Source organism: Muscardinus avellanarius (genome assembly GCF_963383645.1).
Source record: "Muscardinus avellanarius genome assembly, chromosome: 2".
NCBI classification, from domain to species: domain Eukaryota; kingdom Metazoa; phylum Chordata; class Mammalia; order Rodentia; family Gliridae; genus Muscardinus; species Muscardinus avellanarius.
In genome coordinates, this window is record NC_137787.1 from 103782252 (window position 1) to 103807277 (window position 25026).

Here is a 25026-nt window from a genome sequence, read left to right on the forward strand (position 1 = left end):
GATACATGTGCTTATTTCTGGGTTTTCTATTTTGTGAGATTGGTCCATTAAAGTTTTTACGCCAATATCATGCTACTTTGGTTATTGTAACTCTGTAGTATGTCTTGAAGTCAGGTATTGTGATGCTTCTAGTTTTTCTCTTTTTGATAAAAAATGCTTTGGCTATTCAGGGCCTTTTGTCCTACCATATTAATTTTAAGATTATTTTTCTAATTGTGTAAGGAATGTCATTATTATTTTCATAGGAGTATACTGAATCTGTATGGATATTTGAATAATATGCATATTTAATTATGTTAATTCATTCAATACATGACCATGAGTGATATTTCTACCTCTTAGAGTATTTTATTTATCAGTGTTTAATAATTTCCATTCTAGAAGTTTTTCACACACTTAGTAAAGTGTATTCTGAAGTGTTTTATTTTATTATAGCTATTGAGAATGGGATGCCATTCATGGTATCTTTCTTAGTAACTTAGTATATAGAAGAGCTACTGACTTTTATATGTGGTTTTGGTATCCTACTCCTTAATTTAGTCCATTATAAGATATAATCTTTTAGTGGAGTGAATGTTTTTCGGTGTTTGGGGTTATATAGTTTGACTTCTTTGTCTTCTATTTGTGTGCCTTTTTTTTTGTTCTTGCCTACTTGTTCTGGGTAAAATATCAATTTAGCAGTGAGAGTGGAAACTTTTGTCTTGTTTTTTATTTTAGCAGAAATATTTTAGTATTTCCACTTTCAGTATGATGTTGGCTATGGGTTTGCTGTATAGGGCCTTTATTTTGTTAAGGTATGATCTTTCTATACCTAATTTGTTCATAAATTTTGTCATGAATGGATGATAATTTCTTTTGTACTATGGATTCAACCTGGAGGCACTCCACTAAGCTATATCTACCTCCAGTCTCTTTTTCTTTTTTATTTTAAAATGAGATTTTTTTTTAGTGGTACTGGGGATGGAACTCAGGGGCCTTCTACCTCAGGTCTACACTCCTAGACCTATTATATATTTTATTTGGAAACAGGGTCTCTTAAACCAGCTGAGGCTGGTTTCGAACCTGCGCGATCCTCCTGTCAGCCTCCCAAGTGCAGGGATTACAAGCGTGCACCACCATGCCCGGCTAAAATGAGGTCTTGCTAATTTATGAGACTTTGAACCTTCTATCTTAGCCTCCTGTCTCAGCCTCCCAAGGTCTGAAATTACAGGCATGTGCCTGTATGAGAAATTGAATGCCTGAATGAGAAATTGAATTTATCATATACTTTTTATATAGTATTGAAATAATCATTTAATTTATCTCATTATATTTATAGTATATATTACAGTAATTGAGTATGATAAAGTATGCTTCCATCCCTGGTATGGAATGAAACCAAGTTGATTGTATGTCTGATATTTTAAATGGGTTGTTGGATTCATTTGGCTAGTATTTTCCTGAAATTTTTTACATCTATGTTCTTCAGAGATATTGTGCTATAGTTCTTTTTTGTTGTTGTTGTTATTGCTGTGTCCTTGTGAGATTTTAGTAACAGGGCAATGATGGCCTCTTAGAATAAATTTGGAAGGGTTCCCTGTCTTTGTGGTATGCAGAATAATTTGAAAAGACTTGGTGTTAATTATTCTTTAAAAATTTAGTAAAACCCAGCAGTAAAGACAACTGCTTGAGGGATTTACTTTGTTGAGGGGCTTCTTCTTCTTTTTTTTTTTACTAATAATTCAGTCTCATTGTTTATTATTGGTTTATTCATATTTTTATGTCTCCTTGGCTCAAGTTTGGTAAGTCATAACTGTCAAGAAATTTGTGCATTTTTGTCTAGATCTTTCCCGTTTGTTATCTTATGATTTCTCAAAATAATTCCTAAGTGACAGGAATTATATTAAATTATTCTTTGATTTTCTGTTGTATCAGTTGTCATATCTCATTTTTTCCATATTGAATTTTATTTACTTAGGCATTTTCTTTCTCCTAGTCTATCTAAACGTTTTTCAGTTTTGTTCACTTTTTTAAAAAAATAATTCTGTTGTATTGATCTTTTGTACTGTTTAGGCTTTATTTCATTTATTTCTGTTCTGTTCTTATTATGTCTTTCCCATCAACAATTTTGTATTTGGCTAGTGTTGAATTTTATAGTCATTGAGAGATGGATCATTAAGTTGTTTATTTGAAATCTTTGTGTTTGTATGTAGGCACACAGTGCTATGAACTTTCCTCTTAGTGCTGTTTTAGTGCATCCCATATGGTTTGTTATGTTATGTTTGTATTTTTTTCTTTTTCAAAAATTAAGATAAAATATGAACACAGAGAAATTTTGTAATTTCTATCACCTTACCTTAAAGGTAACTACCTGTTTATTCTACAATGTCCAATTATCTATTTTGCCCATAAATTAGTTTTATCAAATATTATGGTTTTCAGTTCTACAGTTTCCATTTGGCTCGTGAATTTCATTTATTTTTTTGGGAATCTTTGTGTTTCTCTCTCTCTCTCTCTCTCTCTCTCTCTCTCTTCATATATATATATATATATATATATATATATATATATATATATGTTTGTGTGTATGTCTATATCTGTATGTATACACAAATGTATGCACATATTTATATTTATTCACAAGTTATAATGCATGAATGTATATTTATATATCTACCATGTATATATCATTTCAAAATCATTGACATATCAATCATACTTATATTGTTTTTAAAGTCCTTTTCTACTAACTCAAATATCTGTCATTTCCACTGGCCTGTTTCCATTGGCTATTTATTTCTTTAGGATATGAAATAAAGCTAAGAATTTCACTTTCCTGGGAATTATGATATAAATATTGCCTTGATTTGACTTGACATAGTTACAAGCACACTTGGCATATCTGTGTATTAATATATATCTGGCATATATTAATTTATACCAACTCAGTGCTAAATGTCCCAGTAAAAATTTTTCTGGCCTAAATTAGTGCAAAGTAGAAACCTCAGCTATTATTCAGGGGAACATAAAATATGATTACACATGATCATGAAAAGCAATGATTTCTCTATATTTGGATTTGAACTCGTTTTTTCTTATTGAATTGAGAATTCTGAGCTTAAAAGAGTAGTGCTGCATTGAGTAAGTGCTACTTGGAAAAATTTATGTTTAAAACTAGAACAAGGAACAAAACATCAGCACCATTTTAAAAGAGCTGATACTAGATACACACAACTAAAAAAAGAAGGTAAGATACTATTTCCTATTCCTACTTACTTTCAAGCATAAGAAGACTGAACTGTATTGAACACAGATTTCCTTTATATAACAGGTTAGAAACTTTTTCTGAGTTGTTAACCACTGTGACAAAGGCAGTTGTTTCTATATAGCACCGATTTATTAACTCCTGTAGCATTTACTAGACACCTGATATATTCTTGGCACTCTAATAAACACTGTGATAGGTGGGTATAGACATGGTTCTTATCTTCCTCGAGTCTAAAGACTATTTAGTGCATTGTTTCATGCTGTAATTTAACAGTTGTGTAGATTTCACCAGGTCCTCTGATGACCCACTGTTACTTCCTGATTCCTACGACTCACAGGAGTCGTAGGAAACTGCTGCTCTACAGTTTCTCAATCTCAAGTTCTTCGTGAACTGAGGATACAGATAAGACTCTAAATATAATACTTTGGATATAGTTTTACAGTTGTTTGTATCCTTCGCTTTTAAAAAGGTTGAGCGTCTTATATTCCATACACAACACCATGGTATTCCAATTCAAGTTTTAATGATAGTATAAGCAGTACATTGAAAGGTAGCTAATAACATTCATCTCTTTAAATAAGTATGCTTCAGGGATAAAATAACTTTGGCTTTATTGCTTTTAAACTTCATGAAGCCTGGGTTAAGCTCTTGGCTACGTTACATCTGAGAAATACAGACCTCATTTCACCTGCTCCACACTACAGCTGCAGTTTTATTTGGAAAATTGATGAGGGCATTAAGTTCTGAACTCGTGTTGATTCTAATGTAAATAAATGGCATCATAACTTCAAAGTTGGGAGTGCCACTAATCCAGGCCTTAAAATTAAGGGTTATCTTGTTGATTGGGGGAAAATTAAGGCAATCAACTTTCAAGGCTTTAATAAATGAGATTGCACACTTGAAAATCATTTTTAAACTGGTTTTAAAAGTAGGTGACTAGAAAGTCAATAGCAGCAATACATACCCATAGAAATAAAATGGTCTATGGTTATTTATAAGTATGTTTTATTCTGTTGTTTGCCTTGAATTTATTAATAAGGGGCTTGAAAACAATTATATCAGAGATTGAACACATTTTAATAAGAAAATACGTGATGTATGCTTTGGTGGAAGTTAGTCATAGCCATGAAAGTTGAAAAAAATGTAGGCTCAGTATATCTAATGTAAATTCATGAAATCAAAGGATATGAATGTCTTCCCAGGAAGCAGAGGTACAGAAAGCTTAATCATGTTCCCATGTATAATGCTAGTTTGTATGTAATGTGTATGGAAGTATATGTGGATATGTGTCTGTGTGTCTTGTTTATCATACAATATGATGGATTGACCTTAGAAACCAAATAAGCTCTACATAGTATTGCAATGCTAATGACTTCATCTCTGAACATCACTTCTAACACCTACCCAGCACTCATCTCTTGAGTCTGACTGTGTGTGCTAAATCTTGTATAGCATGGAATAATTTTTCAGTGTATATTTGTGAACTAATTTTCTATAATTCCAGTGTCCAATTAGATGATTGAGTTGTGGACTGTTAATACCAAAAGGAAAATGGAACTTTTTTTCGTACATAAGGGGAATTGCATTAGCCAGTCTCATGAACAGAGAGTGGTGGTTGTGAGAGTAACTTATAAGTCAGTCTTTGCCTCAGGAACACAAATTCAGGCACTCCAAGAAAACACTTAAGGTGGCTTTTATTGTTGTTTGCTTTTATGTTCGAAGCAGATTTGTATGGCACTTAGAAACAATACAAGAGATTAAGCATTGCATAAATTTGAGTTTGGAATTGATGCAAATGAAACTTTCAACAAAAATCTGATGCATATTTAATGAGATACATAATTACCAGTGTGCTGTATTATACACATGCAAATAATTATCAAAATAGTATGCCCTAGATAGTCCTCATTGTTTGTCTTGCCATGTTTAGCTCTTAGGGCCCTGGACTGAGAAGGCACTGGGGGCCTGAGCCAGACAAAAATCTATTCTAATTATAATCAGAATCATTGTAATCATACAAACGATTTTCATTTGCTTTGAGTTTACTACATGCCAGACTCTATATTACATACTTAACATGCATATCTTATTTTATTTTTTTATAACAACACAAGTGAGATGAATAGCTGCACCTTTCAGATGAAATAAAATTGAGAATGAAGACCTGAGTGTAAGGGCAGCATGATATAATGAAACAAACATGGCATTTGGAATCAAATAAATGCAGTTTAAAGTCACAATTTACCAGTTATTGTTTGATCTCTGGAAAATCACTTAACCTGTCTGCATTTTAGGTTCTGAAGCCATAAATAGAGTTACTATTGTTTTCTCATTACAATGACTCATTCAGCTACAAGAAAAAGCCCCAAACATTGTACCCAGGTCATAGGGAAGCTCTTACAGATACTAATACTCCACCTTCACCCCACCCCATTTCTGAGATCTACCTTTCACACTTGCAATTAATATTTGCCCAAGAAGTACTCAGTCTGGCTCCAGTAATGTAAAGAGGAAAGTCACTTATGATTCTATCAAGGGAAGGGCATGGGTGAGGAAAAATGCTTGTGAATTTTTTCTTACTTTCTTCTCCTCCACGCCAAGCCTAGTTAGCCCTTACGATGCCTTTGTGGAGAAAATCAGCATCTCCATGTAGGCACAATCCCATGGAAGACAGGATGGTGAGAAAATGGCTTCTTACTATGAAACAGAAAGTGCGTTGATCTGCAAGCCAACCTCCTAGCTTGATGATTCTTTGGAAAGATTCTCAGAGTAATTTCTATGTCTGTGGCTTATCACGACAAAAGAATCCCAAGGACAAGAATCCCAAGGACTAGATGGCAAAAATAGTTGCTCACTTCCTAAACTTCCTCCTCAGTTCAGCAGTACATATTAAATTCCTTCAGCAAGGAGTTGTTACATGCGAGGAATAAGTTCACTCCTGTCTGTACAGAATGACACAATCCTCTGTCAGGACACATGGATCACAGAGCAGGATGCAGATAGAGGTGTGCTTTTGTCTTCTTGATCAGCACTTGTAGGCTATGTGCCTACAACCTTCTCAGCCTTGCTTCCCTGACTTCTAGAGAAGCCTCCCAGAGAAGAATATGCTGTCTGATCTTCACCTTTAGGTCTTTTAAATGTTGGAGTATTAGCCTTTTCTTGCTAAGAAGCCAAATTGGCTTCTCTGGAACAGCTCTTGCAAATACTGATATTTTGTGAATGTTTTACTAGAAATTTGAGTGACTGTGTGTGTGTGTGTGTGTGTGTGTGTGAGAGTGTGTGTGTGTATGTACATTCATTACTGGGAATTGAACCCAGAAGCATTCTATCTCTGAACTACATCCCAATCCTTATTTGTTTATTTTTGTTATTTTATATCAGGGTCTCACTAAGTTGCTGAGGAAATTGCTAAGTTGCTGAGGCTGGCCTAAAACATGCACCCCTTCTGTCTCAGCCTCCCAAGTACTAGGATTACAGGATGTACCACCACACCTGGCAAAACTTGAATGATATCTATACTAGTTTCTTCCCATTGGGCACCTACTGGAAGCTTGAAGAGTACAGTTTGTGTTGGATTAGAATTCTGTACTCATTATCATATATGTCTCATTACTCAGAAGCTCTTTTGCATTTCTTCAGTTAGCAGATCTGTGAGGTAGTTGAGACTGAGGCTCAGGGTTGTTAAGTGACCATATCAGGATAAACCTAAGAAAGATATGGCAAAGAACATGTATTTGCTGTCTCTTGAATTAACAGCCTTTCTGATCAATCACATTGGTGCTATAAAATAATTTAATGTAAAGAATCACCATAGATAAAGATTCTTGGTCTGAAACCAGACAGTTTTTGCTCTTCTGAATTTTTGGAGCATGAGCAAGCTAAGAGTAGTTCTGACCAAGGGTCTGGTGTCATGGTATGGTTTCAAGAAACAAAGCTAGATTGATTATATGGCAAACTTTTTTAGGGTGAACAGAAGCTAAAAACATCTAAAAATATAAGGGCAAGCTGGGTGTGGTGGCGCATGCTTGTAATCCCAGCTGAGATAATCCTGGAGGTTGAGATTAATCCCACCTGAGATTAATCTGAGGGACTGACAACTGAGGATTGCGGTTCACAGACAGCCTCAGCTTCTTAGTGAGGTTCTTTGCAACTCAGTGAGACCCTGCTTCAAAATAAAGAATAAAAATTAGGGCTGGGGTGTAGCTTGGATGTAAAATACCCGGTTCCATCCTCAGTACCACAAAAAACTAAACAAAACAAACCATATATATATATATATATATATATATATATATATATATATATACACATATATATATATATATATATATATATATATATATACAAAAACATAGACATAAATAAGCTCTGAGAAGGTATATCTGGTCATCAAATCAAAAGAGCATAAATGAAGAGAGACAAGAAATTAAGTCAAGATATGACAGAATGCAAATATTGAGTAATGACATAGCAAGTGAAGGGTGGGGTTAAATACAAGGATGGAGACCCAATTGTTTTGCAAGAAATGAACTTTGTTCACTTTTCTTCTTTGTTTGGCCTATTACATCCTGTATTTTCTCCCTCTTGTTTGGCTTCAGATTGGAAAGTCAATGGGTTATTATCAGTTTTTAAGCCACCATTGCTCAAAAGTAGAGCTAAATTATTCAAGTTTCAGTCACTATTTCACAAATGTTGAACTAACCATGTAGGTAAGAGAGTTAGTTTTATAAAGACATTTCACCATAAAGAATATTTAGTGTTCAATAAAGCTTGCAGTCCTTTTACCTTAATGCTGCATTTTAATATATTGACTCTGGTCTCTTTGGAAATCTGAGACATGGGTTCTATGATCTATATAGTTAATAAACCTTTAAATAACGGAGCAGGACATACTTGAATGCCCAGCTATCTTTGTTTCTACTTTATGAGAAACACTTTTATGAGCTCAATGATTAGGACTCAGTCTGGCCCTTGGCAATGCTGCAGCTTCAGCAGAGGTCTTTCTAACTCTCTCAACCTCTCTTTCTCACAACCATTACTACATAGAAATCTGTTCTCCAGCTTCATGAGGCTCTTCTCCTTTGATTTTCACATCTGCCTTTCCTCTAAAAGACTTGTTTACATCATAATTATCCTATGTACCAGACCAGGGTTCATTAATATTCCAGGAGTTATTTGTTTTCAATTATTCCCTTCTTTTAAGTGAAGGGTCTCATCCATCATCTTATGCATGTGAACCAACCTAGAGTAGAAGCACGAATCTGAAAGAAAAGAACACAAATACAACATGGGCTGGTGCTCAAGACAACTTCTGTACATAGTCAGATACCAAATCCTCATAGCATCAGCAAAGTGAGAAGCCACTTCACCTAATTTTCAGTAGGCATCTCAGACCTTATAGATTTTGTCATAATACAGGAGAAATTCTGATATTCATTTTAAACCTGAACATCTATCTTAGTACTGTGGCAGGGATGGAGACAAAATATTATTTGGTTATTGAGATTTAGTTTGGTTAAATAAGTTGATGGAAAGATGAGTTTGTCATCTACAAATCCTGAGAATGGTAATGGCATCTCTATTTCTTATCCTGGTCATCAAAGGAAATGGTTTTAAAGTGAAAAGCAGTATGTAAGCTCTGGAGTAGTTCAGACAGGAATGATGAAAACACGAGACTGATGGGGTCATGGGTGGTATTCTAGATCAGAAGACACTTCATTAATTTGATGCTTTCTTCCTAGGACATTAATTTTTCAAAACTTCACCTTTTCCCCCCAAAACATCAGGCCCTTATGATGAATTAAACCATGTAAGAATTACCACTGACTCTTATAAAAAAGTAAAATATTCATTGAGAATGATAAGTATGGAGAAAACCCAGTTATTCATGATGGAAGCAGAAGGTAGAAAGATGCAGAGACTAAGTGTGGTTTACAGAATGACCCAACACTCTTATTTTTGTGGGTAGAAACATATAAAGGGAGAAATAATTTGTAACTAGAAGAAGATAGATTTTATGTGTGCCTATATGTGCTTGTGTGACAGGAGAGACCCTGGGTTATAATGGGATAACTTAGGTATGAAGTACACCTGCCTCTTGAAAACATCTAACTACGAACCCTAAATCTTACCCTTAATGATTATAAGAAAACCTGCTCTAGTGTTTCAGATATTCTCTATCATCCTTTTTCCTCCTTATCATCTTTTTTCTGTTTACTTTATTGTATATGAATCTTTTGTTTTCCTGATCTCATCTTAGTAGTCAGTACCCTCCTATAGTACATTTAGTGAGCCAAACTAATGGGTAGTCCTGGGGAATGTTTGGAAAATGAGGCAAACTCTGAAGCAAGGAAGCCCTTCTTTCAGTCCACTCCTATCATCATCAGACTTCAGTGGGAAATAACTTTTACTTCTCTGCTTTGTGTTCTCCGATGTCTACTGAGATGCTGGGATTTTATGTTTTTGTTTGATGTTTGTTTCTTTTTCTTTTCTTTTCTTGGTGGTACTGTGGTTCCTGGAAACCCTTCTACCTCCAGGCTACACTCCCAGAACCATGTTTATACTTTTTTAAATTTAGAAACAGAGTCACTTAAGCCAGCATGGCTGGCTTCGAACCTGCGCGATCCTCCTGTCTCCACCTCCCAAGCGCGGGGAATACAAGCGGGCACCACCATGCTCAGCCTGATTTTGTTTCTTCAAGAGGTTTTAAGACTCCTCATGTGTTATCGGGAGCAGTAAGTTTGATCTACCATCACACCAACCCCAAATTATTATTCTACACCTCATCTATCTATCTACCATCTATCTATCTATCTATCTATCTATCTATCTATCTATCCATCTATCATCTATCATCTGTCTATATCTATGTATCTACCTATCTATCTAGGATTGAAAACAGAGGCATTCTACCTTAAATCTATACCCCCAGACATTTTATTTACTTATTTTTTGTTTCGTTTTGTACTGTATTGTTTGGAAACAGAATCCAGAGTCTCACTAGTTTGCTGAGTTTCACTGTGTTGCTAAGGTTTTCCTCAAACCTGCTATCCTCCTGTCTTACTCTCCTTAGTACTGAGATTATAGGAGTGTGTCACCACACCTGACTTTATAACAGCCTTTATTTTTTCTCAAGGAAGAATCTTCTTCATCCTGTGCTGTTGTTGTGGAATTAAGAAAAGATCTTTATAAATGTCCCACTCTTGAGGGCTAAATTTCATTCAATGTTCATCTCATGAGCCTCTCAGCCATCTGTGAAAATAGGTCTGCCTCCTCCCAAATGCGGCCATTATTGTGGAGCTCTCCAAAAATATTTACTGACCATGGTCAAGGAAGTTGGCTCATGAAGGAACAAAGTGAAAGGATGACCCATAGTGAGTTGCAGTCTTCTGAGAAGACAAGACACACCCACAAGAAACCATAAGAGACCAACAGAAGATCAGAAGGTGGCTTGGATGGTTAGTGCCATTTTAGTACTTTCTCAAACCAGTCATACTATCACTAGTAATACATTTTTCAAAACAAAGAAATGGCAGGGTAAGGCCAGAAAAAAAAACCACACACATATGTACATGGAAAATGGTTGAAGGATACAGGGAAAAGAGAGAGAGCAAGCATCTCAAGGCTTGGGAAGTAGGATGGTGGTTATTACTTAATAAGTATTTAATTCTATTTATATCATGTTTATTTGAATTATCCCATTTGGTATCCATAAAACCTAAAGACATAAGTAATTATTTATCTTAACATATGATTTCCAAGGATCTAGAGTTTGGGAAGTGTCATGCATATTTACTTTAATTTAGAGAGCAAGAGTCAGGTACCAGGAAACAAAGTAGGGAAGGAGGCAGAGAAGGGATGAGGATAAACTTTGAGGTCGGCCAGTGTAAACATTAGTAATTGCTTAATATAAAATCCCCCCAGATGCTGTATAAAATGCATCTTAGGACCTTTACAGACAGGTGGAAAGGAAGATGAACTTGTATGGTGTATGTCTGTCTGCCAAAGATTATCCCCATGGAACTTAACATTTTTCCTCACCTGTCCTTTGAGCTGTGTATGCACAGAAGCCATGACAATCAGGAGGGTACCCTGGGAGGTGAGAAGCTCACTCTGCTGCAGGAGGTGAAGAAATATTCGCTCTCTGTGCCTGTGCAAATTTGGCCTGACCTACACAGAGGTGAGATAAAAGGTGTGTTCTGGTTTTGGAAGATTTGAAAGGATTCTCAGATGGTACCAAGTCCATTACTCTTGTCTTTATTATATAAACATGGAAACCTAAGGCTCAGAGAGCTAGGTAAATTGTATAAAGTTAAAACCCAGAATGTGATAGGAGGAAAATTCAAACGGAGGTTTCCAACTATTCTATCTAACCTTGTAATTGCTAATTGCTGATAGAAAAGCTCCCCTTGAAAACTTTCAGAAATTGACCTTCTTATGTGAAGTAGACTAACAATTTAAAGAGCATCAAAAAGAAATCTGTAAAATCCCATACTATAATTTTTTTATCTATTCATCTGTTGACAGATCCTCAGCTGGTTCCATAAATTTGGCTATTGCAATGTTTTCTTTCTTCTGTGGAAGCTCGAGAAAGTATAGGAAACAAAAAGGACTTCAGATAAATGTGGAGAGAAACCACAGTAGAATAGTGGAAGGGGAAAAGGAGGATTGAGGAAGGAAATGATTCAAATAATGTTATATCCATATATGAAGGTATCACCACAAATCACACTACAGGAAGAAGCCAGGGTGGGATGCAGTGGAGGGAAATACACCAAGTGCATCTATGTATGTATCACTTTGGATATCACTGGGTTGTATAATTACATCACACCTATAGAAGAATATATAAAAGAAAAATCAGTAAATGAGGAATCCTTACTAAACAATGGAAGGACAATGCCAAGAAAAAGGATGTTGTTAACCTGAAAACATTCAGTGAGGCCAGCCACACTCTTCAGTCCTGGACCCTTTGATGCCCTCTCTCCTCACACACACTTCAGGGCTGCTCTGCTTGTTGGCATTCTGAAGTGTACTTGGCAATATTCTAGTACAAAGAGAAGGCAGTGCTCGTATTTGTTATACCTGCTTTGCACTCAAGACTGTACTAAGTATTTCCCATGAATGTCACATCCAAAGAGGTAATATTTCCTCCACATTACAGATGGGTAAAGAATGTCCTTTGCTACCCCATGTTGTCTCTGAAGCACATATGACAGTTGCATATTTTGATGATCTGTAATTACTTTCTATAGTAATATCTCATAGGAAATGTTATACACCTTGGTGGGCATCAGAAGGCCATAAGAATAATATGGAAGTTACACATCCTCAAACCCTAATCGAAAACTGCTGCATTGAATATGTCATTGTGGGGCAATGAGATTTCTGTGATGTGACTATATTTCACATGGGAAGTAGGGCTTGATAGCCAAAAGGGCAGGCAGGAAAAACAGTGAATAGGCTTTTTAAGCTGTGTGATGTAAATATGCAATATTCAGAACAAGATTTGGGAGAAAAAACAGTACTATGCTTTGTACAAAGCACACCATCTCTGAAAAGGTGCTTTGAATTTGGGCAGTTTACTTCCAGTGCCAGGATAATAAAGAATGATTTATGCTTGGGATTAGGACTAAGTCCAAGGGACCCAAGTCAAAGCCAGGCACAGCATAAGAGGCAGAGGATTTGGGAAGGCCCCAGAACAGCAACTCTCTCACCCACCTTAATATACAAACAGTTGTTTCTCCTGACTTGGTTTTTGTCCATTTGGCAGCAAGGAGTTGACACAGTTTCTAGAATACCTTGCTGTCTTCCTGCCAAATCTTATCAAGAGCTCAGTTTGCATCTGTACTTTGCCTTGCCCTCCACTGCCTGATGCCCAACTCGCTCCTTCCTCCAGGCCACTGCCAGACACCCCCCCCACACATACACACAAGCTATTTTTTAGCAGGACAGATATTTTCTGATATTTGTGCTACCAGTGAAGCCTCGGTGTAATTATGAAGGCAGTCCCTGCATCCATGTCTCACCGTACTTAACAGGGAAAAACTGGGATCTTGTTCTCTATTAAATGTTTTTTTTTGTTTGTTTGTTTGTTTGTTTGTTTTGTGTGTGTGTGTGTGTGTGTGGCACTGGGGTTCCTGGAAACCTTTCTACCCTTCTACCTCTGGGCTACACTCCCAGACCTATTTTGATATATTTTTTTTTAAATTTGGAAACAGGGTCTCTTAAGCCAGCGAGGCTGGCTTCACACCTGCGCGACCTTCCTGTCTCCGCCTCCCAAGAGCCGGGATTACAAGCATGTGCCACCATGCCCAGTTCTATTCAATGTTTTTAAAGAAAACTCATAGGCAGGACAAGGTTCCAGCACAAAGTTTAAGTGGGATTCAAAGAGCCTTTGCTTTGATAATATGCATGAGTTTTAATTATCACATCACCTAGGATTTTTTTTTTTGTGTGTGTGTGTGTATGTGTGTGTGTGTGTGTGTGTGTGTGTGTGTGTGTGTGTATGTGGTACTGGGGTTCCTGGAAACTCTTCTACCTCCAGGGTACACTCCAAGACCTATATTTTTTTATATTTTTATTTGGAAACAGAGAAGCTGGCTTCGAACCTGTGCAATCCTCCTGTCTCCGTCTCCCAAGCGCAGGGATTACAAGTGTGCGCCACCATGCCTGGCTTCACCTAGGACTTAAAATATTTCCTTTTGCTATAAAAAGCAGAGCATGATGATAACCTGATTTCATGTGTGTACAGAGAACAAAATTAGTTTATAACATTGTCCACTGTCATTTATCCTGTTATTTTTTCTTTGTAAATTTGTTTTTCCTATCCTATGAATAATAAATATAGAAAAGATGGAAAACATAGAAATGTATAAAGATGAACAGCCATTAAATCCACAATTCAGATAAAACTTCTATTAACATTTTATGGATTTTCATCCAACCTCTCTCTCTCTCTCACACACACACACACACACACACACACACACACACACACCTAGTAATTAAGCTTGTATTATAGGCACTTTATATTCTATTTTATTATATCATGAGAAAACATGTGATCAATGCTATTAAATACATTATAAAGCAATATATGCAAAAGTTTTATAATATTTTATCTACAATCACATCCTGATATATTTTACTTTATTCTATTATTGGATATTCAAATTATTTTGAATCCTTTGCCAATAATTATTAACCACTAAATCACCCAAAATATTGATAAAGTCTATGCTATATCGTTGACACCTCATGACTATGATAAAATGTGTGAGAGCTTGCAGGAGAAAAAATTAGAGGGCTGAATTCTGGTTCTAAGTATGCTAATATGTGCCCTGAAACAATTCACTAGCCCCGAGCATATATGCAAGACATTTAAAAACCTTCCGGTCTGTAAAATGCAGCTCATGCTAACTGCCTTGCTTATTTTCTCCTCAATTTCCTAGTATAAACTAGTGATGACAGACACTCATCCCACACACTCTTCCTCACTCTGTTTCCTTAAACTTGGTACTGCATGCACACCTACACATTTCCTTTTCCTACTGTATTTCAATTTCGAGGTCCAACCCAAATGCAATGGCAGATTCTCTTCCCTTGTCTTTCTTGTCTCTGGCTCTACTTTGCTGAACATTGCAGGGACCCTGCATGAAGGTGTGCACTAGGCTTCCTCTTGCCAGGACCTCACGTGCCTCCTCTTTTGTGTCTGCTATTCCTTTCTGCTGAGATCCTTTCTTTACGCTGCCAGCTTCTCTTTGGTTCAGTCTTCTCTCAGGTGCCACAAAATGATTCCAACCCTCACTCTTCTGGGAAGATTTCCTGAACTCAGACCCTAGATAAGACCGAGCAGCACTCCTTGATGATTCTGTAGACTGAGGCCAAGTTCCTTCAAATTTTTTGAATTTGAATATTTTGAGATGTCTTATTATTTTTGGCAAGATTTCAACTATATGTCATCTGTTTCTATGCTTTCTTTATGATTTTCAATATTTAATAATATTTCCTCACTATGTCTCTCAATATTTAATATTTGCTTAAGCTGGGTGTGGTGGTGCAAGCTTGCAATCTCAGTACTTGGGAGGCTGAGACAGAAGGATGTCTCTGGGAGGGCTGGAGATGTAGGTCTGAGGGAGATCACCCTTGAGTTCAAGCCCCAGTACTTCAGAGTATATGCATGCATAAATCGAAGTAGCTGAAAGTTCACAGAAAAACTGAGTTAGTGTTTTGTCCTAGTCCTCTACCAGCAATGTGACATTATATAAGTTTCTGAGCCATTTATTCTTTATATATTTATACAAGAATAATATTTGCTAAATTTTAGAGTTTCACAATTAAGTAGCATGCATTAATCACTTACTAAATAATTACATTAGAAATTATTCTAATCTATTATAAATTATTGTAAATATTCTCAAACTAGCTATTATTCTCTGTGTGTGTCTCTGAGTGAGTGTGTGTGTGTGTGTGTGTGTGTGTGTGTGTGTGTGTCGTACTGGAGATTGAACTCAGAAACAATATATCTCCAAGCTACACTTCTAGCCCTATTTAATTTTTATTTTGAAATAGGTCTTTACTGAGTTACTGAGGACATCACTAACTTGCTGAGTCTGTGTCCTGGAACCTATGATCCTTTTGTTCCAGCCTCCCAAGTCCTAGGATTACAGGAATGTGTCACAATGCTCAAATTTGTCTATTATTCTTATAAAAAATCATATAAAAGAATCTTATAAAAATTATACGAGAATACATAGTTATTAGTTTGGTATTCATACCAAAATACCTAATCATTAAGAGTATTATTAATAATGAAACAGAGATCAAGGATCATTGCATTTGTACCCAAACTTTCAGCAGCTACCATAGTTTCTTGTATATTTTGGCTTCCAGAAAAAAAGAAAAATGAGTCAAATTTATAGTGGAATAACTGTTTTGCAATACTGGGGATGGAACCCAGGGGCATTCTACTTCTGAGCTATACCCCCAGCCCTATTTTTTATTCTTCATTGTGAAACAGGGTCTCACTGAGTTGCAAAGGGCCACGAATAGAGATTCTTCTGTCTAAGCCTCCCAAATGCCGGAATTCCAAAGTGTACACTATCATGCCCTGTTGTGAAATGACTTTTTAGAGGCTTTGCTATTTATATATTTAAGTATCCAATTTGTCTGCACATATATTAGCATATTTATGTGACACAAACTATTGGAAGAGGGTAAGATTATTCAGTTATGGCATTAAATTAATAGAGAAGACATGAATCAAATAGGCTGGGTTGGATTTCAAATTTAAGAAAGAGAAACTGAGGACTGCACATGTCCCATGAACTTCCAGGAAACCAAGCCTGAGGGCAATGGGCTAAGAGCCGCCTCCACCTTGGCACAGCCTGCCCATCGAAGCTTCCTCCACGTCACCAACCAGCTGCTCACCTGCTCTCATACTGGACCATTCAATATCCGTACAAATCCTAGGTTTATATCTAGCTTAAAAATAAACTTAGATTTAAATTTGTGTTATACATTGCTCAAATGTGGAATGTGTGCTGTTGTAATGGTTATTCTCTTTTCACTCCACTCCTCATCCCAATTCCTATAGCTTTGTCTTTTTATTCAAAGAACCCTTTTTATACAAATAAATCTCTCATGGATTTTTATGTTATATGTCAAACTCCCTTATGAGTCTGTCTAAAACATCTGAAGAGTAAATCCCATGGCAGGGAAACTTGTATTCACACATCTAATTAACCTTTAATTATCTATTGTGACTGCCTTGCAGTTCAATAGTTTCCTGCTTTTTATTATTCACCTAATTAATGTGGTTTAAGTGGCTTTTCATGTCAGATTTTATTATATCAGTTTGTTTACACAATTTCAGGACACTCAGAGGAGTTCCAATATTATTGTAAAATGTATAGTTGTTGTTTGATTTTGTTTTTAAGGAAAAAAAGTGCCTTGACCAATTTTTCCCACTAGAGTGTATAACTAGTCTATGAAATCCCTTAATGATGGCTGACGCCTTTCTATTAACTGTGCATAAATTATAAGCACATAGTTCCTCAATCTTAATTAATCAGTTTTCTACCTAATAAGCCATCAGATTAACAGACCAGAAATTCTGAAACAATAAGAAACAGGAAAGCACCTCTCTAAAAATACTATGATTTGCAGTAAACCAAAAATATTCACATACTTGTGAATTTCTCTAGTCATGCAAAGATAATTTATTATGAAGTTTATACATTGCAGCTGAGTGTTAATCTATAATTGGATGACTAAAATGTAAAATGATTAGGAATACATTTATTATTGCTTACCACTAACATTTTCTTTTTGCTTATTTTTTTGGAGGGCTTTTTCCCAATGAAGAACATACTTGCCATTAATAATATATGAATTGTATTTTCATATGTTAACATTGTCTTCCTGTGAAATTTATAAATTACAAAAAATCAACATGAACACAATCTAGCTAATTCTGTCCCTACAGAAAGTAGAGTATCTTTAATACTTGCTAAGATGGTGATTTCTTTTAGCTTCCCTGACCTGTTGCTTTATCTTCTCTGTCTCTATTCCCTGGGCTTTAAAATAGAATTAAACAATTTGAATTATTACTAGATCGCTATCTCTGTCCCCCTCTCTTTTGGAGAGATACAACAGACCTAGTTCTAAACAGAGTCCTCAACACAGTCCTCAAGTTATCACTAGTAATCAGTGTACTCAGTGGCAATTACTTTATGTATGGAAACAATGATCTATAGGGAATGAAAGCTCTAAGACATGTGGTCTCATGTATAGAACAAGAAGCAAGAATAAAGATTTGCTCCCCGTCTTGTATAATTAGCCTCAGTCACACCATGCTTCTTACCTACTCATTGTCTTAATCTTTGCATCTGGGAAACAAAAGTAATTGTACTTTAGGCAGCGAAAAGAGTGGCCATCCCACAAACTAATTTGGATAGAAATTATTTGTAAATTCCAAGGAATTCTGGATTCTTCATTTCACATTCATTGAGTAACTCTATGGTCTAGGGATTGTGTTGGGCACTGAAGATGCAAAGATATGCTAAACAATTCATTGGTTCTTATCATCTGACAAGTAGTAGACATGTAACAGTAATCATATATAATGTGATAAGGTTTTATAGATGAATACACCTAAAGAAATAGACTCAAATGTGTGTGAAACATGTTCTGAATCTATTGTATCATCAATAAATCTAAGTAAATTGCATTCCTAAGGGTTGTTTATTAATAATTTTAAAAAACAGGGAATAAAAAAATTAGAAAATCATTGAAGTCGATGGTATTATTATTGGCAACTTTTTATTCTCTAGTGTGTAAAAATTGCACAGTAATTGACTTTGAAGTGCTTCCCATTAACACTGGCTAAGCTCACACTCTGCTTCCCTTAGTGGTGGTTTTGTTGACATGATTCATTCATCCATTGAAGAGACATTGTGCCGGTTCTGAGCTGAGTCTCTTAAGACTCATGAGAAGTTTCTGCCATATTGTTTGCATTTCTTACCCTTTGCCAAGAGAAGACCATGCTACAAGTAACCGCTGCTCCTTAGTGTACGCCAGAGAAAAGAAACCTGGAGCCAACTGAACTCCACGCAAAGCCTAGATCCCAGTCTAACCCAGCTGAGTTAGGGTGGTTCAGCTGACTTTCCCTCACACACATTCAGGAGTATGAAATAAATGTTGTTGACATAAGAATTCAAGACATAAAGACTGCTTGCTCAGCAACATTATCATGGGTAAGAGAAAAACTGTTTAGACAAACACCTCTTTGAGTTCCTAAATTAAATTATTGTGTACCTAAATGAAATAATTGACTGAGAAAGTGACCATCAATGAATTATATTTTCTAGTTAGGGAAAAAAAAACACAAAGTCCCAACTTTTAGAGACTTATACTGAATTACTTAGAGTCTTTTTTTTTTTTTTTTTTTTTTGCGGGTCTGGGGATGGAACCCAGGGGCATTCAAACTCTGAGCTACACCCCCTTCCCTATTTATTTTTTATTCTTTACTTTGAAACAGAGTCTCACTGAGTTGCAGAGGGCCTCACTAAGTAACTGAGGCTATCCAAGAACCGCGATCCTCCAGTGTCAGCCTTCCGAATGCTGGGATTACAAGTGTGTGCCACCACGACTGGCTAGTCTGTACTTTTTATGTGTATAATTTACTTGATATTACTTTAAAAATAGATGTTACAATCTCCATAGTGGCTGAACTACTCTGCACTCCCACCAACAATGTAAAAGAATTCCTCTTTCCCCACATCCTCGCCAGCAATTGTTGTTGTTTGATTTCTTTATGTTTGCCGCTCTGATTGGGGTTAGATGGAATCTCAGCATAGTTTTGATTTGCATCTCCCTGATGGCTAGTGATGTTGAACCATCTTTTCATGTATCTATTGGCCATTTGTATCTCTTCTTTTGTGAAATGTCTATTCATTTCAGTTGCCTATTTCTTGATTGGGTTGTTTGTTTTGCTAGTGTAGAGTCTTTTGAGCTCTTTGTATATTCTGGATATTAGCCCCCTATCAGAGTGGTGGCTAGTAAAGATTTTCTCCCATTCTGTAGGCTTCCTCTTTAGGTTCTTGATGGTTTCTTTTGATAAGAAGAAACATTTTAGTTTGAAGAGATCCCACTTATTAATTTTTGCTTTAATTTCCTGTGCTTTGGAGGTCTTATTGAGAATGATACTTCCTGTGCCTCTATGTTGGAGTGTAGATCCTATGCCTTTCTCTGATAACTTCACAGTATCTGGTCTAATTTCTAAGTCTTTGATCTATCTCGTGTTGATTCCTGTGCATGGTGAGAAGTATGGATTCAGATCCAACTTGCTACAAATGGATAGCCAGTTCTCCCAGCATCATTTGTTGAAAAGACTGTCTTTTCTTTTGGAGATCAGTATGGAGATTCCTTAGAAAACTGGGAATAGATCCTCCATTTGATCCAGCTATACCACTCCTGGGTATCTTTTCAAAGGGGTTGAAATCAGAGAACTACATTAACATATACATATCCATGTTCATAGCAGCACAGTTTGTAATAGCCAAAATATGGAACCAACCTAGATCTCCATCAACAGATGAATGGATTGCAAAATTATGGGAAATACACACAATGGAATTCTATTCAGCTATAAAGAAAAATAAAATAATAGTATTTGCAAGAAGATGGAAGGAACTGGAGAACATTAGGTTAAGTGAGATTAGTCAAGCACAGAAAGAAAAGGGACATATGTTTTCTCTAATATGTTCAAGCTAGGGAGTAGTGGTAATACCAACGGGATTCCAGAGGATGGAGCGGAAATCTCAGCAAAGCTTGAATGGAAAGATAGGAGAGGAAGAAAGCGGAAGTTATTCAGTGGAGGAGCTACATACGAATATGTGTAATAGCATAAATACAACATGATTAACCTGGACACTCTCTATTGGGAGGGGAGAAGGGAAATGGAGGGGGAAGGACATGAAGCACAATCTAAATGTACACCACTTTCAATATGTTCCACTTATAAAACATAAAAAGTAAAAAAATATAGATGTTACAAGCTGGGTGTGGCGGCACATGCTTGTAAGTCCAGTACTTGGTAGGCTGAGGCAGAAGGAATGCAGCTAGTGAACAGCCTCAGTGACTTAGTGAGTTCCCCTGGGTTCCATCCTCAGTACCACAAAAAAAGATATTACAAAAGGACAATAAATTAAGGTCAATTATATTCAGGGAAAATAAATATATATAAGTCTATGATTTATTTTTTCCAAAATTACTGTATGTTTAAGAACATTTTTTAAATAGACTAACTTATACCTAAGACACAGGGTAAAATTATTTAGGTTATCACTATATTTTCAATTTGGCCCTAAGTTTAATTTTTGGGGGGGAACTAGAAATTAAACTCAGGGGCATCCTATCTCCTAGCTACACCCCAGCTCTATTGTTTTATTCTTTGTTTTAAAACAGAGTCTTACTAAGTTGCAGCGGGCCTCACTAAGTAGCTGAGGCTGGCCACAAACCTGTTTCAACCTCCAGAGTACTGAGATTATTAGTGTGCACCACCATGCCCACCCTTTTTTTTCTTTTAATATCCTCTTTTTATTCTGCCTGTTTAAAGGCTGCATTCCAAAGAGTCAGCAAGCTGCATGAAGATAGGCACCAAATTGCATACTGTTTTTTACTTAGCCCAGAAACTCCGTGAATATTTGAATAAATATCTTTTCCATTAAGGACAAAAAGAAATTTTTTTATTATTACTATTACATTATGTTACTCCTTCATCCTTATATGGCGAAGCATGGATTTCCAGCTTTTTGTGCTAGCAATTAGTTGTTTAGATCCTTCTAAGCATATCTACTTGTACTACTAATGAAGCCAATTACTCAACTGGTTAGAGCTAGTTAGATACCAGTTACTGCCACAGCTCTAGATTTGCTTAGAGTATGAAGGAACAAACTATACGTTTAAATACCTGTTGGGTCTATGCAATTTGTTCTTTGTAACAGACCAAATGCATTAGAAAGAGGGCAGTTCTGATGTAAAAAAAACTACCAAGAAGCTCACAGTGTTGGTTTCAGTAATAAAAAGGTTCCCATGATGTTAATATCAACAGATAAGCTCTATCACTTAAGTCCTCTAATTAATTATCCTGTGCTTGTCATGTGATTGTCAAGATACTAGAATTGATCAATAAGTATTGATCAAGCCAGGCATGGTGGCGCACGCTTGTAATCCCCGCATTTGGGAGGCTGAAACAGGAGGATCGCGGTTCACGGACAGCCTCAGCTACTTAGTGAGGCCCTCCACAATTTAGTGAGGCCCTGTTTCAAAATAAAGAATAAAAAAAAAAAATATGGCAAGGGATGTCACTCAGAGGTCAAATGCCCCTGGGTTCCATCGCCAGACCCGCAAAAAAAAAAAAAAAAAAAAAAAAAAAAACACAAAAAAAACCCACAAAAAAAACAATAAAAAAAAGTATTAATCAAAGTTCCTCAGGAATAAGTTCTTACAGAGGAAATACATAGTAATTTCAGTACCGTGTTTAACCATGAATATTCATCTATTAGTGTCAAGTAAGCAGGTCTCTCTGTTCTTTTGGCAGCACAGAGACCAGAAAAGTGAGTTTTATAGGAAGAGATGAAAAGTTGCAGATACAAACACAACAATCCAATCACCTTTAAAGCACTAAAAATGGACCCAATCTCAAGAAACAATAAGATAGTTTAGGCATTTTTTTAAGAATGGTGTCAATAGTTCAATTAAAAGTTTTTAATACTTACAATATTATTTAAATAATAATAGTACAGGTAGGGACTAAAATATAATGAAAAGAAACAAAAGAAACATAAATCTAAGTTGGTACTACATGGAATAAAGCCTTACGTAGAGGACTAAATTTTGCAATGTTTTCTTTCCAGCATTAAGTAAATTTAATATCAGATAAATATAACAGTATAAAGAAGGTAGAATATTATGTCAAGTGCCCTATGAATTCAAGGAAAAATATAACTCTGCATTTGTAAGACAAAAGAAGGCAGGTTGACTTTTTAAAAATTATCTGAATAGAAGCCACAGTTTCTACCTCACTTTTTTTGACTTATCAACCAAACATATCAATGTTTATTAACATATAAAGGGAATAACCAGGAAGTATTTGAATTTACTGACACAAGATACTTAAACATATGTATTTTCAAAAATTTTATAGTAACTTCTTACACATACACCCATCCATTACCTCAGTTTATGCAACCTTATTTTGCAGAAAATTTCTGCCTCATTTAAAAAAAGAACATAAGTTGGGCAAGATGATGCATATTTGTAATCCCAGACTTAGGAGGCTGAGACAGTATGATTGCAAGCCAGCCTGGGAAACTTGGCTAGACACTGTCCCAAAATTAAAAATAAATAGATAAAGAGAACTGGGTGTATCTCAGTGGTGGAGAACTAGTGGGTAGGTTGGACGGGAGGGAGAGAAAAAGAGATTAGGGCCCAAATCCTCAATGTTAGATTTTTTTTTCTTAGCATATAAACAAATGGTAGCCAGCTTTACAAGAATTTTTATATACTGAGACACATTCTTCTCAAAGTTTAACCAATTAAAATAAACTTTTTAGGTTCTTTTTAATGATGAGGTGCATGCCTGTAACCTCAGTACTTCTGAGGCTCCGAATAGAGGATTGCAGGTTTGAGGCCAGCCTCAGCAACTTAGCTAGGCCTCTTTTCAAAACCCAAAATAAAAAGGACTGAAGGTGTAGCTCAGAGGTAGAACACCTTTGGTTTAATCCCCAGTGCCACAGGGGTGTGGTGGGTGGGAATAATTTTGTTATCAAATAAAGCAGTCTTTCCCCTTCAGGTCTCAAAGAGTACTTGGTAAAAAAAAGACTGACAGCTATATTCCAGGGTAACAGGTTTCAACACTGCTTACAAATGAGAATCTAGTTAACATTTTCAGGAGTTTCAATCCATGAGAGCACAAAAACCGGTCTACTGAGAACCTACCAAAGAAGCTAAAGAAACAAGAAAAAAGCATTAACAATGGCAACAAAAATGAATGGCTTCCGATTTCGATTTCAGACCCCATTTTACAAGAACTCCTTTCAGAAACACCAGAAAAACGCCTTTCACCTGTAACTAACAGAGATCAAAGCAAAGCAATAAAACACTTATTCAGTGCATGTGGAATAAAGTATATATTCACCATGAAAGAAAAATTCTGATCGAAAAATTAAAGCTGGGCAGAGGGCAGCTGAATAGAAGAGCAGACCCGCTTCCTGTGGGAGAGGACCTGGCATCGGTCCAAGCAGGAAGAAAACAAAAATTTAAAAGCTGATCGTCTGAGAATGGGACTGTCTCACGCTCGCCGGTGATGTCAGGAGTGCAGAGGAGACTATCACAACAAGGATACAGTGGGAACTTTGCCCACATTTATTTTATTAAAAACTAACAAAACCTGTTAAAAAAAAAAAGGCATCCCAAATCACTTATCACTCTAAACCAACAATCTTGAGAGGCATTATCGCCTAGGACCCCCTATTCCTCTACCATGACCACTTCCTCTTTCTCTACCTTGGCCTCGGCCTCTTCCTCCAACAGCCTCTATTTTCTTAGACTTCACCTTATGTTCAACATCTACAAGTAGTGTATCCAGAGGTAAGCTGTCTGGCAGAATAAAATACCAGCTGTTATTTCCTCGAATTCTCAGTGTTTCCAGCTGCCCGGAATCCCAGCCTTCAGATGTGTGTTCATGCTGACATTTACACCTGTAATTGTTCCATGGCCCTGTGTTCTATTCTTCCCTCAATTCAATGGTTACAGTTTCATGACTCAATTTCATCAAAAACCTCACAAGCTTCATCCTGGCGGCGCTGTCACCTGCGGGCGGGAGAGTGCACAGAACCCGACCACAGAGGACAGAGCGCGCCTGCGGATCAATGGCCGGAACCACCTGCTGCCTCCACCTCACTTTTAATATACAGAATCAAGCCTCAGGTCTCAAGTTTAGGCATTACAAGGTTTAAAAAGGAAGCAATGGATAATGTATTTGAAAGCAAAGACCATTGTGGAATGCCTGCAGCTATTTATTCCTTGTCAGGAAAAGTAGCCCAATAATTTATATATTGTTGCTAGGTACAAATGCGTTAAGAACATTATACCAATTGGGAAAAGTATGCATAATGATGAATAAACGCAGGGATAATTGTGTATTGTATGTTTTTCTCTGTGTGTATTGAGGTCAATTTTTTTTTTAATGGGAATTGAGCCCAAGGGCATTT

General features: G+C 36.4%; 1 protein-coding gene and 1 pseudogene across 3 annotated transcripts in view; one reads left to right on the forward strand and one right to left on the reverse strand.

Moving 5' to 3' along the window:
* The window catches only part of DPP10 (dipeptidyl peptidase like 10), a gene marked incomplete at both ends in the record, with an annotated part of 1533989 nt that overhangs the window by 201445 nt on the left and 1307518 nt on the right, over positions 1-25026 (forward strand). The window lies entirely within an intron of this gene.
* LOC308279783 (small nuclear ribonucleoprotein Sm D1-like) lies at positions 24267-24608 on the reverse strand (annotated as a pseudogene). Its single transcript has 2 exons — positions 24514-24608; positions 24267-24412 (listed from the first exon to the last, which is right to left on the reverse strand). The product of its transcript is annotated as a small nuclear ribonucleoprotein Sm D1-like (transcript).